General features: G+C 43.1%; 1 protein-coding gene across 2 annotated transcripts in view; it reads right to left on the bottom strand.

Moving 5' to 3' along the window:
• Nucleotides 1-18730, bottom strand: part of Smim3 (small integral membrane protein 3) — a 51257-nt gene that overhangs the window by 21700 nt on the left and 10827 nt on the right. The window contains exon 1 of one of the 2 annotated variants that reach the window (XM_008842620.3): nt 11016-11300. The exons of the other annotated variant lie outside the window; for it this stretch is intronic. The gene's annotated coding sequence lies outside the window, so the exon portion shown is untranslated. Of the gene's footprint in view, nt 1-11015; nt 11301-18730 lie in introns of those variants that run through there. 2 annotated transcript variants of the gene reach the window in all.

Consider the following 18730-nt stretch of genomic DNA (forward strand, 5'->3'; position numbering starts at 1 on the left):
TTTTACTTTACCAACAAAGACGACAATGTTGTGGTTCAAATATGGCTTGTCCCCCAAAGGTTCACACACTGGAAACTTAATTCTCAGTGGACTGTAGTGCTGAGGAGCGATCAACGGTGAGAGTCATGGGGTACCACTACCTTAGAGGGATCAGGCCTACCCCACAGGAGTTGGAGTCTTACCATGAAACAGGGTTATTATATAGCAAGTCCATACCACACACAGAATTTTTTACACACATTTCCCATTCTGCTTTACCACCACAAGTTTTACCACCATGAGACCCACATTAGAAGCCAGTATCATGCTCTTTGAACCTCTAGAGCAGTGAGCTAAATAAATCTCTTTTACAAATTACCCAGCCTTGGATATTTTGTTATACAAATACAAAGCAAACTAAGACAAATAAGAATCCATATTAATGATACAAGAAAAAAAAATCAACCATCACAGTGATTTAACTGACCTATTTCTCCAATCCAAGTATGAAACTGGCAGTTTAATCTAATTTGATAGATAGTTTTGGCACCACGACTAATACTAGAGGTCAAGGAGTAGGGTTAGACATAGAGATAAATAAAATAGTTTTTGCCCTTAGGAAGTTCACTGTCAGAGGGGTGGAGAGATGGCTCAGCAGTTAAGAACACTGCTCTTGTGGAGGACCCAAGATCAATTCCCAGCTCTAGTTCCAGCTGATCTGACACCCTCTTCTGACCTCCACAGGTATTACATGACACAGGAACACTCATCAGAATGTAAGATCTTGTGGTTTTATTGATGTAAACAGTGTTTATTTAGAATCTACATGTAGACAATACACTCATACACATAAAATAAAAATAATACATAAATATTTTTAAAAAGAAGTTCACTGTCAGTCTGGGGACCGTAGGTAAGTAGTAGAGCACTTGCCTTGCTTGTGCTGGGACTGGATCAATGCATAGTACTGAAATAAAGGCAGTGGGCGAGGAGACAGCTAAGTAGGTGAAACGCTTGCCTCAAAAGTGCTGGCCATCCAACCTAGCCTGCTGGGCAAGCTCCAGACCAGCAAGAGGCCCTATCTCAAAAAAGCAAACAACAACAACAGAAAAAAACAAGATGGGGGCCAGCAGGATGGCTTAGTAGGTAAAATCACTTGCCATGCAAGCCTGGCAATCTGAGTGCAATCCCTGGAACCCATGGTGGTAGTTTGAATGAGAATATCCCCCATAGGCTCCAAGTATTTGGACATTTTGTCCCAGTTGGTGGCTGCTGTTTGGGGAGGTCTTAGAGAATCTCACCATGTTGGAAGACACACGTCACTGAGGATGAGATTAGAGAGTTCTTAAGCTTTGCCAGATTTCTCTGCTTCCTGTGCCTGCTTGAAGATGTGAGTGCTTGGCTTCTGCTCCTACTCCAGCCACTTCTGCCACCATGCCTCCCCGCCATAATGGACTCGTGCCCCTTTGGAACTGTAAGCTAAATAAACTCTTCCTTTTATAAGTTCCCTTGGTCCTGGTGTTTACATCACAGCAACAGAAAAGTAACTAATACACCATGCAAAGGTAAAAGGAGGTTAACTGGCTCCACAAAGCTGTCCTCTGGTGCACACACACACATTAATAATAATACTAATAGTAATAGAAAAAATTTAAAGGTGGATGGTGCCTGGGGAACAACACTCCAGGTTGTCCTCTGACTTCCACATAAACATGCACAAACACCAACACACATGCATACTCTCACACACATGAAAAGAAAGAACTGAAAGATAGATGATAGAGTTCTCTCCCTTCTGATAATAGCATCAACTATAATTGCTAAGTACAAAAAAGTGCAAGCCACTGAGACTATTAAGCAGAGACCCACCACACTGATGGCATAACCCACTCACTGCTAGAGACCCACCACACTGATGGTATAACCCACGCACTGCTAGAGACCCACCACACTGATGGTGTAACCCACTCACTGCTAGAGACCCACCACACTGATGGTGTAACCCACTCACTACTAGAGACCCCCCCACACTGATGGTGTAACCCACTCACTGCTAGAGAACCCCCACACTGATGGTGTAACCCACTCACTGCTAGAGACCCCCCACACTGATGGTATAACCCACTCACTGCTAAAGACCCCCCACACTGATGGTGTAACCCACTCAACCAATAGAAAAGAGAGAAGTGGAAAGAAGCAGGAACTCTGGAGCTGAGAATCTTGATATGAATCCTTGACTTTGACCAAGTTATTTTAAAATCTCTAAGCATCAATCCTGTCATTCATGAAAGAGGGATGTACTGCATCACATTATCCTTTCGTGAGGATAAAGTGAGACCACATGTAGACTCTAGAACAAACAGGTTCTCAGAAAGGCATGAATCCTCTTTCTTTTATTTTGCCTAAGAGAAACAGAAAACTACAAAGAAAGGGGCTTTTGATATGGGCCCAGAACACAAAAGAATTCAAACAGAAGAGGAGAAATGCCAACTGAGCAGAACAGACATCCACAAAACCTACAAGTGACGAGATGCATGATGTGTTGGGACATACGGAGTCCTGGTGGGTTTGACCAGGGGCTTCACCTACTTCCTTGAATATATCAGTTTCACCTATAGAAGGGGCCTAATAACCATAGTAACCACTTCCCTGTGATGTTGTGGAAGTCAAGTGAGCCAATGAGCATAAAATATTGTTGTAATTGAATCTAAAATACCCAGACACAATTCAGAAGTGGAGGAAACATCAAGACGTAGGGCCTAGTGCAAGGTCTTTTGGTCATGGGAGGCATGTCCCTTAAGATGACAAAGACCCAAGAGGCCCGTCCTCTTCCTCTCTTTCTTTGCCTCCCACTTGCCCTGAAGTAAGCAACTTGCTCCACCACACACTCTCCTACCATGCTGTGTTGCTTTACAATAATACAGCTGATCACGGAATAGAACCTTCAAAATTATGAGCCTAAAACAATCTTTTCTTCTTTAAAAAATATTTTATTTTTATTTTATGTGTATGAGTACACAGTCTGCATGTATCTAAGTGTACCCCGTGTTCTGCAATGCCCACGGAAGCCAAATGAGGGTGTCAGATCCCTTGGAACTGGAGCGATGGACAGTTGTCAGCCACTATGTAGGTGCTGGGAACCAAACTGGGGTCCTCTGCAAGAGTAGCCAGTGCTCTTAACCACTAAACCATCTCTGTAGCCCCCAACCTTTTCTTTCTTTTTGTTTAATTTTCATTTATTTTATGTGTATGAGTGTATTTCCTACATGTATATGAGTGCATCATGTCATACAATGCCACAGAGGTCAGAAGGGTATCAGATCCCCTGGAACTGGAGTTAAGGACGGCTCATAGCCACCACATAGGTGCTGGGAATCAAACTCAGGTCCTCTGCAAGAGCAGTCAGCGATCTCACCCACTGAGCCATCTCTCCAGTCTGGCAATCTTTTTCTTTTTATAGTTGACTGTCTCAGGTGTTATAGTAACAGAAGGTTGACAAACACAAGCACTTAGAACAACACCAGGTACCCAGAGCGTCACAGAATTGAACCGACATAGTAAACACAGAAGAAAAAGAGAGCGCGCAGTTCTTTTAAAAAGTTCAGAAGTGTGGGGAGATAAGGGAGGTGTTGGAGAGGAGGGAGTGGGCATGGATTTGACCAAAACACCTTATATACATATATGAACTCTCAATAAAGTTTTTGTAAAAGTTAAAAAAAAAAAAGTTCAGAAGTCCTTTCATTATCTGGTCGTGACTGGTCTAAAACTGAACAGAATCTAATGGAGGAAACCAGAGTGATAAGTTTCATAAGCAAACAGTCTTTGATGGTCTGTCTCAAGTTCTACCGGAAACAACACACCCTCTACATCTGAAATGTGGCTAACAGTCAATGTTTGAGGAGTTGCCAACGGTTAGCCAACTGGTTTTACTACCAAGGAGCTCATGGAGGAAGAAGGCAATAAAAGAAATTACTTCCTGCTAGCAGGCAAGTTTAATTAGAGCAAAGTATAAGAAAACGCAGAGAGAGGCAGGTATCATCCTGCAGTGGCCCTTATCCAGCACTGCCACAACTCTGAGCACACAATGACCATGCTGTATCCTCTGCCCCAGGCACAAGGCTAGAGAAGAGACAGAAATCAGAATGTTTGAAGATGTGACTACTCAAACACCTTGCAGAATGTGAACATGAAGCCTGTAGTTCTCAGGGAATCACTTGGTTTTGCCAGCAGCGTGCCTCTTCATGGGATCTCTCTAAGGTTCTATCCTCAGAAGGAGCTGTTAGATTGTGAGGGAAGAATGCAATATCTAAAATATAGAGATCACCCCAACTATCATGAAGGGGCACAATTGGCCACCGTCACCCTGAGGCAACTAATGACCTGTATCCCAATGACTTATCCACTTGAAGATCTATGTGTTTGCTCTCTTCTTAGAATGCTGAGTGCTCAATCCATGGTCTCAACCAAAATGTTAAGTCCAGAAGTTTCCTAGACTCACCCTATTAAATTACCACTGTCACCTACCAGTCATTTTTTTGGATTTCATCTTATTTTCTTCACACACTCTGTTGGAGGGCTGGGGGTCTTGTGGGATTTGTTTTGTGTTTTTTAGTGAGAGAGAGAGAGAGAGAGAGAGAGAGAGAGAGAGAGAGAGAGAGAGAGAGAGAGAAGTATTGAGGGAGTGTGCCACAGCTCGTTTGTGGAAATCAGAGGACAGCTTTGTGGAGTACGTTCTCTTCTTGTACCTTACATGGGTTCTTGGGATCAAATTCAGATCACCATTCTACCACCAAGCCATCTCACAGGCCCTTGTTGTGGGTTTTGTTGTTGTTTTGGTTTTTGGTTTTTGGTGGGGTTTTTTTGTTTTTGTTTTTTCGTTTTGTTTTTGTTTTTTGTTGTTTTGTTTTGTTTTTGAGATAAGGTCTCATGGAGCTCAGGCTGGTCTCAAACTTGCTGACTTTTTTCAAGGTCATCCTCCTGCCTCTACCTCCTGAGTGCTGGGATTACAGGCATGAGTCACCATGCTTGGCTTAGGTGGTACTTGGAATTGAACCCAAGGCTTTGTGTATGGTAGATAAGCACTCTTCTAGTGAAGTTACAGCCTCAGCCCCTTCATAATGTTTCACAATCTAAAATTAGTTTATTTGACACTTGCTGATTTATTTTTATTGGCTTTTATTCCTAACAGGCTACATACTTATTCCTTTGATCCCTCAAATGCAAGCCCTTGAAAATGGAAACACTGTGTTTTGTTTATTGCAGTATCCTTACCATCTGTCACAGAGTGTAGGGCACCATAGTGCCAACAATATAAGTCTAATGAAAGAATGGCTGTGGGAAGCCTGGTTACTTCACATTGGGCTCAACTCATGGAACTCAGTGGCAGAGGTCCAAAAAGAGTCCTAACTCTTGCAGTAGTCTCCAGAACCCTCAAATCCACACCATATCTCCAAAATAACATGAAAGCCTCTGATTTCACCATTTTCTGGACTCTTTGTACATTCAAAGATTATGGTAGCCACTTTCTTTCCCAGCCCAATATGTACCTAACAGAGGACCTGGCCTTTTAGAATCACGTCCTCTGGAATTACTTCCTCTTGTCAGCATGCTTGGGCTGGCGAGTATAAGATCTAGCTTGACTCCAAATACACAAGATCTCGGCATGGGTGGACAGGTGCCACAGTGTAAGGCTTTCTCTATTCTCAGAAGAGGGCAAGGAAGCTGATGAAAGGAAGCAGGTTTCCCCTGCCATGTCCAGAATAAGAACATTCCAGCCTCCGATTAACTCTTGGAAATAGTTATGTAATAGTTAACTTCAAACATTTGCTAGTCCAGCACAGTCATTTCACCAGGGACTTTTGTTCCAAATAAATGGGCCAGAAGAAGGAATGGACAGGGCACACAAACTATCAGAAATATGAAATGATTCAAATCAGAGGTCTTTCTCTAATGACCTGGGATCCCTGCAGAGCACTCTGTTCTCATTTCACCCTAACTGACCCAGCTCCTCCAAAATTCTAACAGACTAAAGATCTGTTCATTGCTTGAGTTTCTGCTCCTCTGTGGATGGGAAAATGGGAAAACAGGGTATTTTTTTCAAAGAGATCAGAAGGGCAGCCAGAGCGCTTTGAGACTTCATGGAGACTGCACGTAGACTGCATCTGACCAGCCAATCATAGAACTTCAGAAACAGAGAGCCAGCAGGAGAGAAAACCCAGGCTAAATCCACAACATCCTGTTTAAGGCAATACCATCCATCATTATTTGCCTGTGATAGAGTGCTGCTGTGTGATGGCTGACAAAGAACACTCTTAATGAGACAGTATGCAGGGGCTCTGTCCACAGAACATGGAGTGGCAGTACTGAGCCCCTGCCTCACTGTGTCATCCTAAACCTGTCACTCTCCCAAAGATGGCCTCATATGTGTGGCAGGCAGAAAAACGGCCTCCCAAAGATATCCAAAGTCCCCAGCACCTTGGAAAGGAAGCATGACTCAGAGTGGGGCCATAAGAGTGCAGGCAAGACACTTTGCAGATGTGATTAATGCTAATCACAGGGGATTGACCCAACCCAGCACAGGAGCCCTTAAAAGTGAAGTGGAAGGTAGAAGAGGAAGTCAGAGGGATGTGGGAAGGACTGGTTCATTGCTAGTTGAAAGAGAAAGCCACAGACTGCAGTATCTGTCAAAGCAGGGACTTGCACTCTGTTTACAACCCAAAAGAAAACCGTGACTTTGGGCCCACAACCAAAGGAGGCAAATTCTGCCAGCAACCTCAAGAGGGAAACAATTCTCCCCTAGAGCATCCAGAAAGAAAAGCAGCCTGATGACACAGATTTTACTCTCATGACACCCACACAGACTCTGACTTACAGAGCTCTAACTGAATAAAAAATGTTCAAAGCTGCCAATTTAAGCACAGTGAATTGGAGTTTTTTAAGTTATTTTTATTTATTATTGGGGAGGGGGATATGTGCATACCACAGTATAGCACACATGTAGAAGTCAAAAGACAACTTTTAGAAGTCGGTTCTCATCTTCCATTATGGGTTCCAAGGATCACACCCAGGACATCAGGCCTACATAATAAACACTTTTACCTAAAGCCATCTTGCCAGCAGATTTTTACTTTTTATTTTGTATGTATGTGCATGTATGTGTGTGGATGCACATGTGCGTGAGCATGCATGCATGTGTGTGCATGTGAATGTAGAGGCCAGAGGTCAACCTCAGGTGGTGGTCCTCAGGACACAGCCCATTTTGTTGTTTTTTTGTTTTGTTGAGGCAGGACCTCTCACTGGAGCTGGCAAGCCCTAGGACCCTGAGATCCCCACCTCTCTAGCACTGGAATTGCAAGTACAGGCCACCATAGCTGACTTTTACACATGGGTTCTGGGATGAGCATGCATACTACTGACATCCTGCCTTCCCCCACAGGTCTATCCTCACTTCCAGGATGGACTGTGGTTGAAGACTATTGATGAAAAAGCAGGAAAGAGTGAAATAAAGAATGCAGTACAGGCCCGGGCGTGGTGGCACTCGGAAGGCAAAGACAGGCAAATCTCTGTGAGATTGAGGCCAGCCTGGTCTACCAGTGAGCTCCAGGCCAGCTAGAGCTTCAGGGAGACCCTGTCTCAAACACACACACACAGAGAATGAAGTATGGATGAAACTGGAGATAATCATATTTGACGAATTAAGACAGTCTCAGAAAGACAGGTATCAGAGGCTGGAGAGATGGCTCAGCAGTCAAGAGCCCTTGTTGCTCCTGTAGAGGATCTGAGTTCGGTTTCCAGCACCCACATCAGGCAGCTCACAACCACCTATAACTCCAGCTCTAGGAGATCCAGCACCCTCTTCTGGCCTCTTCAGGCACTCAAATACACATGTGCACACACACACACACACACACACACACACACACACACAAACACATACAAATAAATATAAATACAAATCTTTTTAAAAGACAAATATTGCATGTTTTCTCTCAGTTGGGGATACTAGACTTTATAAATCCATGTGTATATATGGTATGAAAGTAAAAGTAAAACGGTCTAGGGGAGCAAGGGGAACAGATGGGAGGAGGGAGGGATGAGAAAAGCAAAGGTAGCAGGGGAGAATGTGCTCAAAATGCATTATATACTTGCAGAAAAATAGCTTTATCTAACAGCATAAAATTTTCAAATTTTCAAATTTTTAAAATAAAATTAAAAAGTGAAAAGTAATCTTCTGAAAAGCCTTAAACTATGTTCTAAGGCACTAAACCACAAAGGCTCCTGGTTTTCTACTTACAACTTCCTTAACCATGCCCCAGAGGAAAAACATGAAGTTCAGGAGACCAAGAGGGAAACCCCAGATCAACTGGTAGAGACTCTGCAGAACACTGAGTTAAGGATTTGGAGCCTGTGAAGGCGAAGTAGACATACCAATCAGCAATGTCTGCCTGGGGCAGGGATCAAGAGTAGTGACATGGGTGCCAGATACTTGTCATTATTAATGGAAACTAATTTGGGAAGGACAATTTGGTTATCTCCCTGCCTTCTCCTTCTGCTACTTCATTCACCCTGATCCTGTAAAGTGGGTCAACAGCAAGTCATACCCAGTCAGCCAATCAGAATCCAAATCAATGAATAATGAAGTTACATCTGTATACAACAAGCAGGTTAAGGTAGACAGCTTCAATCAGGATTGCTGTTACCTAATACGCAAGCAATTCTAATTCTGAAGGTTCCTCTCCCTGTTGGCTACACAACCCTTAGTCTTTACCACTTTGCTCCTTCTTGAGGTTCACCTTCTGCCTCCCTAGTGATTTGTAAGGAGTCTACGTCCCTAGTGATCCTATGGTATGTTGGCCAACAATTTTCACTTCCATCCCCCAGGCCATCCTGCAAGCAAGGCAAGATCTTAACCGTGCCTCCACAGAATTCTAAAGAAGTTTGGAGGATGGACCCTGGAGCCAGACTACCTAGTATCCTACTTCAGCCTGCCACTGACTTCCTGTGTGATCATGGGTGAGTTACTTTCTCCAGAGCTCAGTTTGCTCACCTATTAAGTGGAAGGAATAACGGTCCCTCCTAAGAGGATCATGGTAGACACGAAATTTGAGAGTAACATCAATGCTGAGATTTATGCCTAGATCAAAGTAAACACCAACTAGTATCAGGCAGAATTATTATTCCATCATTCACCATATGTGGCTAGGCAAGACTTCAAAGTGAGATGATACCAACAAGTGTACCTTTAAACTGGGGTGGGGGGAGGGGGTTTACTGGTGTCTGTCTATACATCGAAACAGAAAGAGCACTGCAAAACCAAGCAAAACAAAGATCCTGTTTCTTTGACGATATTGCCTTCATTCGTATGTTTTAATCCACAGAGATGAACGGAAGCTCATTTTCTTAAGAGGAGGATCAGAATATATCTGGGAAAGCACCTAAGGCTGTGTCAGCCCCTTATGTTCTTGGCATGTCACCCTTGGGCTTCTTACTAAGTTCCCTGGCTACACCAAGTGTGGGGGCGGGGCAAATCTCCAGACTTTTTGTGCAATAGTGCCTGTGGCTCTGAGGTTCTAAGAAGTCAGTTTGGGAGACTCAGTGTGGTAGGACTTGTCACCCCACAGTACGATTCATAACCCCAGGAAGACTGGAGATAGGGGGCCTCTGATGAGACAGAGAAACACTTTTTGGCTTTTTCAGTTCTCATGGCTGAAGTTCCTGATGTCCTACAGCTCAACCCAGCTGTCCTGTGTGTGTTCAAATAGTGGAGAGTGCTTCATAGAACCGAAGATCACCACAGACAGACATCTGTACCACTCAGACTTCCTCATTTTACAGTGAGGAAGGCCAGGTCCAGAAAGGGGAAATGCCTCAGTCACCTAACTCAAACATCTCCCACCCACCAAAGAGCTGTTCTCCCCAGTCAGTCCAGTGAAGGCGTTCTTGCTCCTTCTGGCTTATTTACCCACTGCGCAGTTCAGCAGATCATACCAGATGTTCTGGTAGTCTTTCAAGAGGTGTATGAGAAAGAACAGTTCTACCATCGCAGTCCCCAGGCTGGAGAAGCTTAGTCTACACAGTCCAAAGAACCACCAGCTCTAGGATTCTGCTAGCTAAGAGAAACAACTCCAAAACTGAGAGTCCATCCATGAGGCTCAATGGAAATCAAACCCCTGACATTTGCATGGGTTTTTATGATTCACGCCTTCCACCATTCACTCAGTGAGCTGATATTGAGCACCCACTGTCTGCCAGTCCCCGTGTCAAATCCTGGGCGTGCCTCAGACACCAGAACATACGGACTGTCCCTACATACAAGGAACTGAGGAAAGACTGAAGTGTGCAAAAGAACCAGTAATGGAAAAACTAAGTCCCAACTAAATGAGCAGACAACCCAAGAAGGAAGTTTGTAAGAAAGGACCCTAAGATACTTTTCATCATCCTTTTCCAAACTCTGCTTTACATCTGAAAAGGATAGTTTCTCCATTCCAAAGATGAAGAAACACGGTTCCGTGAGATGCTGATGAAGTAACTAAAGACAGTACCACGACTAAAACCCACCAGGCATGACTCCAAACTCCAGATCCCTTAGGTATACGAAGCTCTGATAACCCTGTTTCTGGTTCTGCAAAGACCTAAACCCTACCCTGCACTGCGGCCGGGCGCGCCCAGGCTCAGGAGCTGAGCGCGGACTCCGGCCCGGAGAGCCAGGGGCTACAGAGGCTGCGGGAGAGGGAAGGCAGGAGCAGGGACCCCAGGGAGAAAGTGATCTGCGAGTGGGGCTAGGGCTCACCCATCCAAGCCCCGGCCTCCCCGGGGGCCCAAGACTGTGCAGAAGGTGGCTGAAACTTGGGACTGAGAACGGGAGGTAAGAACGAGGGGGTGAAGTGAAGAAACTCAAACATGCGAGGCAGGCGAGGACACAGAGAAAGACGCACTGGCAGGGCACCGGGGTAGGGGCAATGCGAAGGCTAGACCGCGACTCGGAGGAGCACCGCTCAGCTAGAGCCCCACAAAAGACATCCCTTGACCTCACTCACCCCAGATCCGATCCGGAGTCCCGACTCAGCTTCGAAACCCGGTTTTAAAAGCAGCAAATCTACTGAAAGTTCCTGGAGCAAAAACTCGACGCTTTTCCAGGTCCCCAGGACCGCAGGGTATCCGGTACCCGGAAGCGACCCCAGCTCTGGAATCTCGGCCTCAGCCGGAGCCCAGAACGTGCTCCGGCTCCTCCGGGCCCGGGAGCGCGCGGGAGCGCAGGGACGCGCGCTCAGCACCCGGAGTGCGCGGCCGCCCCGGAAAGACCCAACCCTCCGCCCCGCTCCTCCCAGCCTCCCTGGACTCTCGGGAGAACCGAGCCCTGAGGGAGAACTCTGGGGTTCCTCCACGTCAGTGCGGTGCAGTCAGCCTGTAGCCATAAACAAGTCATTTCTCAAAGGACTTCCGCTATCTGTGATGAAAACGGGTTAGCCCACAATGCGTCTTCCAAGATCCTTTCCTGCTGAGGTCTAAGTACAGGAAAGTCTACCCAAGTAGCTTCGAATAGGGGAGCCAGAACTCAGAGTTCCTGGTGTACAATGTGATGGGTGCGAGATCCTTAAGGCTGGCTGTTCATTCTGTTAAGCGAGGATAGCCCTGTTGGGAAGGAAGATTGACTTACAAGGACCGGTGTAAATTAGTTGGTTGTCTGCCATAACACACCTCCAAGCATCCTGTTTATTTTGTGATAACATGAAAATCTAAGGTGATCAACGGCCCATTAGCATTCAGATCTGAAAGACCTGCCATTCCCTCTGTTCCCAGCCCAGTTTGCACACAGAACAGTGCCAGCTCTACTGTCTCTTGCCCCGCTCTGTGATCCACGGAGGGAGGATTTCCAGCCCATCTTTTAACTCAGTAGCATTTCCGTCCATCTTACTTTTGTGGCGGGTGGGGCACACAGGCAAAGGCTACTGGTGCCTTGAAAAGTTGTTTCGCCCTTTTTCCAGTGCATGTGAGAACCATGCTCCCTTGCCCTAGCTGACCTTTGACACGGTGTAAGCCTTGAATTTACCTCCTAGAGTGTTTCCTCTGCCTCAAGGATGAGTTCAGCAGAAATGACATCAAATCATCATTACCAGATGCCAGTTCTTCAGAGGGAGGAACCAAATGATTTGACAAAAATTGTAAGGGTTATCACTCCAGAGCACATTGTGTTCAAAAGAGAACATGCATGGCCCTAAAAACAAGTGCAATTCAATTCCGAGTGCTTTAAAACTCTTTTACTAGGAAAAAAAAACAAAAAACAACAACAAAAAGAACATGCTAAAGGACAATTATAAAATGTTCCCTGGTTACTGCAAAGGGATGGGGGGGGGGGTCCCCCCTCAGGACGGCAGCTAGCAACTGAGTCTGCCTTGCTGTGGCTGCTGGCTTCCCCCTCCGAGGCAGTGCAAGACCCAGGACTGGAATCAGCATCAGAGATATTTAGTCACCTTTTCCATTTAGGAGGGTATCATCACTGTCTTTACCATGTGTTTGCTCTTAGGCCCAAACAGCAAGGCAAAAGAGGAAAGTCTGAATTCCCTACTAGAAGTATATACAGTCTTGTCCCAACTGGACTCACCTTGAATGTATCTACACAATGTTTTGTCTTTTCACTTACACAATCACATTTATTCTACTGTTGGAATGGAAATTAGAAAACTAAATTTCTGAGTATGTCAGTAGCTAAAGAATTGCAAATACCTTACTTCATTTGTAAGATAGCAAAATGAGAGCTATTCATCCTATCTGACACAATTAGCACGAATAAAGGTTTCATTCATGTATTTCTTTAAAATATCTTTACAGTCTGGGCATAAAAAAGACAAATTCCTTATGTATCATGCTTACATCTTAGATTAAGGACTGGAGAGATGGTTCAGTGATTAAGAAAACTGTTCTTACAGCAGACTCAGGTTGGGTTCCCAGCACCCACATGGCAGCTAATAAATACATCCTTAACCCCAGTTCCAGGAGATCTGATTCCCTCTTCTGGCCTCTGCAGGCACTGCACCCACATGATACACGCAGGCAAAAAATACAAACAGGATATTTTTAAAATACAAATTAAATTCAATCCCCACAATGAAATACTCTCCACCACTCTAATCTCATTGTCTTGTTTTACTTTCTTTCTGGCTTCACAGAGTGATATCATCTTGCTCATTTGTTTCTTAGAAAGCTAGAATACAAAAGATCGTTCATCAAGCATAGTATGCACGCACATGCATACATCTTTGCCTCTCTTTTTTTTGTATGTTTGAGAGTAAACAAACCTTCAAGTTGTATCCATGTATATGTTTAGTTTTATCCACCTCATGAAATGCCAAAGAGATACATCAGCATAAGAAGTTTGATTACTTGCCTGGAAAGATGCCTCTGTGGTTAAGAACACTGATTGCTCTTGCAAAGGACCCAGGTTCAATTCCTAACACCCGCGTGGAGGCTAACAACCACCCATAACTCCCAGTTCCAGGGGAATTTGATGCCCTTTTCTGACCTCTGGCATTGCACTACATGGGTGTACTTACATACATGCAGACAATACACTCATACACATAAAAATTTAAAAAATAAAATATTTTTTTAAAAAGAAGTTTGATTACAATTGCTTAACTTTTGCTGGTCAGCTAAATGTTTCTATAGTTCAAACCACACACCTTTGCTTGCCCAGAGTTATCCTCGTGAAGAAACAGAGCTAGGAACACTGGTTAAAAGCTGTAATTTATATGGGCATTGTTACTCTAAAAACTGAAGTGGCAAAAAGCATGAATGTTGTGTTTGTAGCCACATGATGAGTGTGGCTTTATTTATCAAGGAAAAAAATGAGGGCTTTTGTCTGTGAATATGCCAGGATGTGAAAGATATAAAAGACAAAATTTGAATGGGTTACTTGTAGAAGCTCGAGAAAAGGAAAACTTTGTTTACTTTGGTTTATAATACCTGCAAATACTGAATCTGGAAGGAAACAATGAAATGCATTAATATCTTTATGAAGTTAACTCAGCTTTAATGGACTTAAAAGATTTTTTTAGAGGAAGCAAATCCTTTATGGTCAATTACTGCATTAATGCAAGAGTAGAATTTGGGAGGGTTGTTTCCTCTATATTAAAATGACAAAGCCCAGGAGGGGCGATTCATGCCTATAATCTGAAAACTCAGGAGGTTGAGGCAAGAAAAATGCAAGGAGCTGAAAGTGAGCTGGGGCTACAAAGAGTTCCAGGCAACCTGGGCTACAGAGTGAGACTTCATCTTTTTTTTTTTTTTTCCGGTCTTTTCGAGACAGGGTTTCTCTGTAGCTCCAGCTGTCCTGGAACTCACTATGTAGACCAGGCTGGCCTTGAACTCACAGAGATCTACCTGCCTCTGCCTCCCGAGTGCTGGGATTAAAGGCGTGCGCCCCCATGCCCAGCTTCATCTTTTAAAGATATTAAATAAAAAATACATGTAAGGAGGGAGAAAGAAAGAAAAATAGACAAACTAGTCTTGAAATATTTATTTTGTTCTTAATAAAAGGTAGTAAAGATTACTTTTTTAATTTTTTTATGTGTTTTGCCGCATATAAGTGCACCATGGCATGCACTGTCCACAGAGGCCAGAAGAGGGCAATGGACCCCCTATAACTGGAGTTAAAAATGGTTGTTAGCCACCATGTGATTGCTGGGAACCAAACCTACGTCCTCTGCAGAGCAGCCAGTGCTCTTAACCACTGAGCCCTCTCTCCTGCCCCTAAAGATTATGTTTTTTTAAGCGATTGAATAGGAGATATTATAGATCAGTCCAGAATAAGTTCATGGTCTTTCTGTTGACTTTGTCATACCTTTGATTATTTAAAACAAAACAAAACAAAACCCCAAACCAAGGTTCCTCCCTCATTTCAGAAATAGTTGAAGTTCCTTATAATTACCCCTTTGGCTATGTTTATCTAGTAATAGTTTTATTAACAACTACCCAAGCTGCAACCATTCATCCCAGGTATCTATGTCTCTGTCTCATGTTAATGATTATTCTCTTTTGATAATTATTTTAATATTGCCTTCCCAAGATCGGTTCCTGGCTGGAGGTGTAGTTCAGTGGTAGAGCACTTGCCTAGCATGCATGCTCCTTTGGTTCTTTACTCGCAAACCCAACACAGATTCAATGCCCAAAATCAGTTCCAGAATTTGTAAATGTGTTTTTACATGCCAAACTATCTTTGGGGTTTCCTTCTTGGATGGATAAATTACTAAAGGTTTAGTATTTAAGTCTGCACCTTATAATGTATAATGTATGTCTCTCAGCAAGAGAGATGCTGGAAATAATCAGGTATTTCTTAATTAGCTCAATAATATAAAAATGGCATATATCAATCACACAAAATGGGACAAGTTGTCCAATTAAAAAAGCTAAGTAATCCATCTCAATGTTACTTTTGTGTGTGTTGTTAGTTGAACCCAGGACTTCATGGATGCTAGGCAAGTGCTTTATACTAAACTATATGCCCAGGACCCCTGGGTCACTCTTTAAGTTTGTCATTATCTCCATATCCGTGCTATTTTTTTTTTGAAGAAAATACTTGAAGAAACACTGATAAAATCTACATTAGAGAATGTTATTATCTTCTAATATAATTGTCTGTAGTAGAAAACTAATATAACTTTCAGTTTAATCAAATCAGATTGTTTCCTTTTCTTTCCACAGTAGCCTGAAGACTGCTTCTAAGCACTGAAGAGTCTTCAATAAGGAAAACATTCCCAGTGTCTTGGTGGTGCTCCAAAATTGACTTGTAGAGTCAGGCTTCTCAGTATTATGGCCATAAGCAGACATCCATGGACTAAAGCATATGACTGTGTCAGGATTACTAAGACACTTTCTAGTAAGAAGTAAATGACCATAGAAGTATGCTGTTGATGTATGAATCAGGAATAACTCATATAAGCCAATGAAGGAAATGTAATTGTGTTTATTTGTTTTGGAATACTGCTGAATTGAACTGAATGAATGTTCTGCTGTCCTATTTACACAGGAAGCAATTTTTCATTCATTTTTTAACTTATTTGCATTCTTCTTGATCTATTGATATTCCTCAAGTTAGCAAAGTATGAGAATGCAAACTGAGATGAGATAGTTTTTAAGGTTTGCAACTATTTTATTTACAAGTATACAGTTAACACAATGAAATAAATACTGATACATTGAAGCCCAGTTTACAGTAGTATAATAATATGTATTACTTTAATGGTCACGTTTTTCAACGCATATTTTAATTGAATTTTTGTGCATCTCATACAAAACATCTTAATCATCTTTATACCCCCTCCCCCAACCACTCTCCCTTATCGCCCCCTCCCATCGAATTTAATGCATTCTGTCATTCATGTTAAGGCCTATCAAGTTAAATTTATATATCCAGAAGTCTCTCAGTGCAAAGTCATCCACTGGGGTCTGGGTCAGCCTATCTAGGGTCTCTCCCTTAAAGAAGATCAACTGTCCCTCACCCAGTAGTAATCAGCTGCCAATAGTTCTTCAGCTAAGGTTAGGGCCTGCTGCCCATTTCCCCAGTTCTATGTTGAATTTTTGTCTGATTCAGTTTGCATAGGTCTTGTGCATGCTGACACTTTTGCTGTAGGTTCATATGAGCAAGGTCCCAGAGACCTGGAAGACTCTGCTTCCTTATGAGTCCTCATGAACCAACCTTGGGTCTTAGAATCTTTCTGCCCCCTCTTTCACAATGGTCCCTGAGTCTTGGGTGGGTAAGGCTTAATATAGGAGTCCTATCCAGGGACACACACTCTGCAGTTTCTTATTCTCTACATTTTGGCCTTCTGTGTGCATCATACTCTGTTACATGAGGAAGCTTCACTAGTAAGAGTTGAGAGATGCATTAGTATTCTCTCTATCCCTGTTCCACGATGTTCCATAAGCCTTAAGTATAGAGGCTCCATTATAGATGTGTCACTTAGAGCTGGGCATCTCTCCAGTATTTATTCTCTGTGTGTGACCACTTGTGGAATTCTATAATTAGTCTCCATTTGTTGCAAAAAGAAGCTTCTTTGATGAATGGTGAATGGTATACTTATCTGTAAATATAAGGATCCATATTTATCATACAATAAGAAATTACACTTGTCTAGGGATATGGCAGAGGTAGGGTTTTCTCTAGGATCTATGACCTCTCCAACAATGTGTATTTGGCTATGTTTACAGTGCCACACCTGAGTTCCCTCCCATGGAGAGGGCCTTAAGTCCAATTAGATAGCTGTTGATTACCCCCTACATAAATGTGTCACTACTACACTGCTAAAGTTTGTTGTGAATTTTCTCCCTTAACAGCTTGCACAGTATCCTCCCAAATTATGAAAGCTAGTCTTTAAGGAGGAGGCTTCTGGGTCAGGTTCCTAGGTTTCTTTGGTGGGAAACTTACCCTGGGTGGTTAAACATCCCACACATAGGTAGCCAGAATTGCAATCTTCCAGGGTTTGGACTGTGCCCTCTTGATAGCCTCCTCTGCCTCCACCAGTCATACCAACTACAGTGGCAGCTCTTCCTACTGCATCAAGAACAGTGGCATGCAGAGCAGGGTAGAGACCAGCACCTGAAAGTAGATGTTTTTAATGAACTTGTTCCCACTGACCTCTCAGAATCAAGGAACAGATGCTTACTTAGACCCTAAAAAATATTTACTGGATACTTAAAAAAAAGCAGTAAAGAAGGAATAGAACAATAACAAAATAATATAATGCTATTAAAAGCAAAAAGTGAGAGCTAGGGAGATAGCTCAGTTGGTAGAGAGCTTGCTGTGTAAGCCTGAGAGGATATGAGTTTGATCCTCAGAACTCATGCTAAAAAAAAAAAAAAAAAGCTAGGTGTCATGGCATGCACTGAGGAAGCCAGAACAGGTTGATACTTGAGGCTCAATGGCCAGCCAGACAGGAGAGTTCCAGGTCAGTGAGAAACCCTGTGCTAAAAACAAGGTAAATGGTGCCTGAGGAAGAGCATCCAAAGTTATTCTCTGACCTCCCCATGCATACACACATCCATGCATGTACACTTCCAGACTCACATGTCCCCCTTCATACATACCACACATATGAACACATAGACACATAGACACATGCACACAAAAAATGAAATATCTAAATCCAACAAGATTAACAGTAACATTATGTAGAAATAAATCAACTAGTCAACCAAACGTTAGTAATCATCAAATTGGAGCAAAAAGCTGACTACAGGAGACACAATTTAGGTTCAAAGGTACAAATAGATTGAAAGTAAAAGAATGAAAAGATGCATACAATGGAGACAGCAGCCTAGGAAAGCTGAGTGGTTACATTCATAACAGAAAAAAAGTAAACTGTATAACAGCTATTAGAAATAGACACAAAGGTTAAAGAGCCAACCTAGCCAGGCATGATGGTATGCACTTGAGGAACAGAGGGAAGAGGATTGTAAATTGAGGCCAGCCTGGGCTGCATAGTAAGCTCCTGACTCAAAAAAGCCAAGGTAAGGGAGTAGCTCAGTGTAGAAAGCTTGCCTAGCATGCACGTAGCCTTGGGTTCAATCCCCAGCACTGGAATTAAGCATCACAAAATGTATGGCAATTATACACACACACATATTATATATATATATATATATAATATTATATGGATTTATTAGACTAGCTCTTAGCTCACAGGATAGAGTCCGAGTAGTCCAACAGTGGCTGCACCACACTGGAGAGGCTGAGAATCCGTAGTCGCTCAGTCCA

This window comes from Nannospalax galili, unplaced genomic scaffold (assembly GCF_000622305.1).
Source record: "Nannospalax galili isolate Female #2095 unplaced genomic scaffold, S.galili_v1.0 scaffold1640, whole genome shotgun sequence".
Lineage (NCBI taxonomy): Eukaryota > Metazoa > Chordata > Mammalia > Rodentia > Spalacidae > Nannospalax > Nannospalax galili.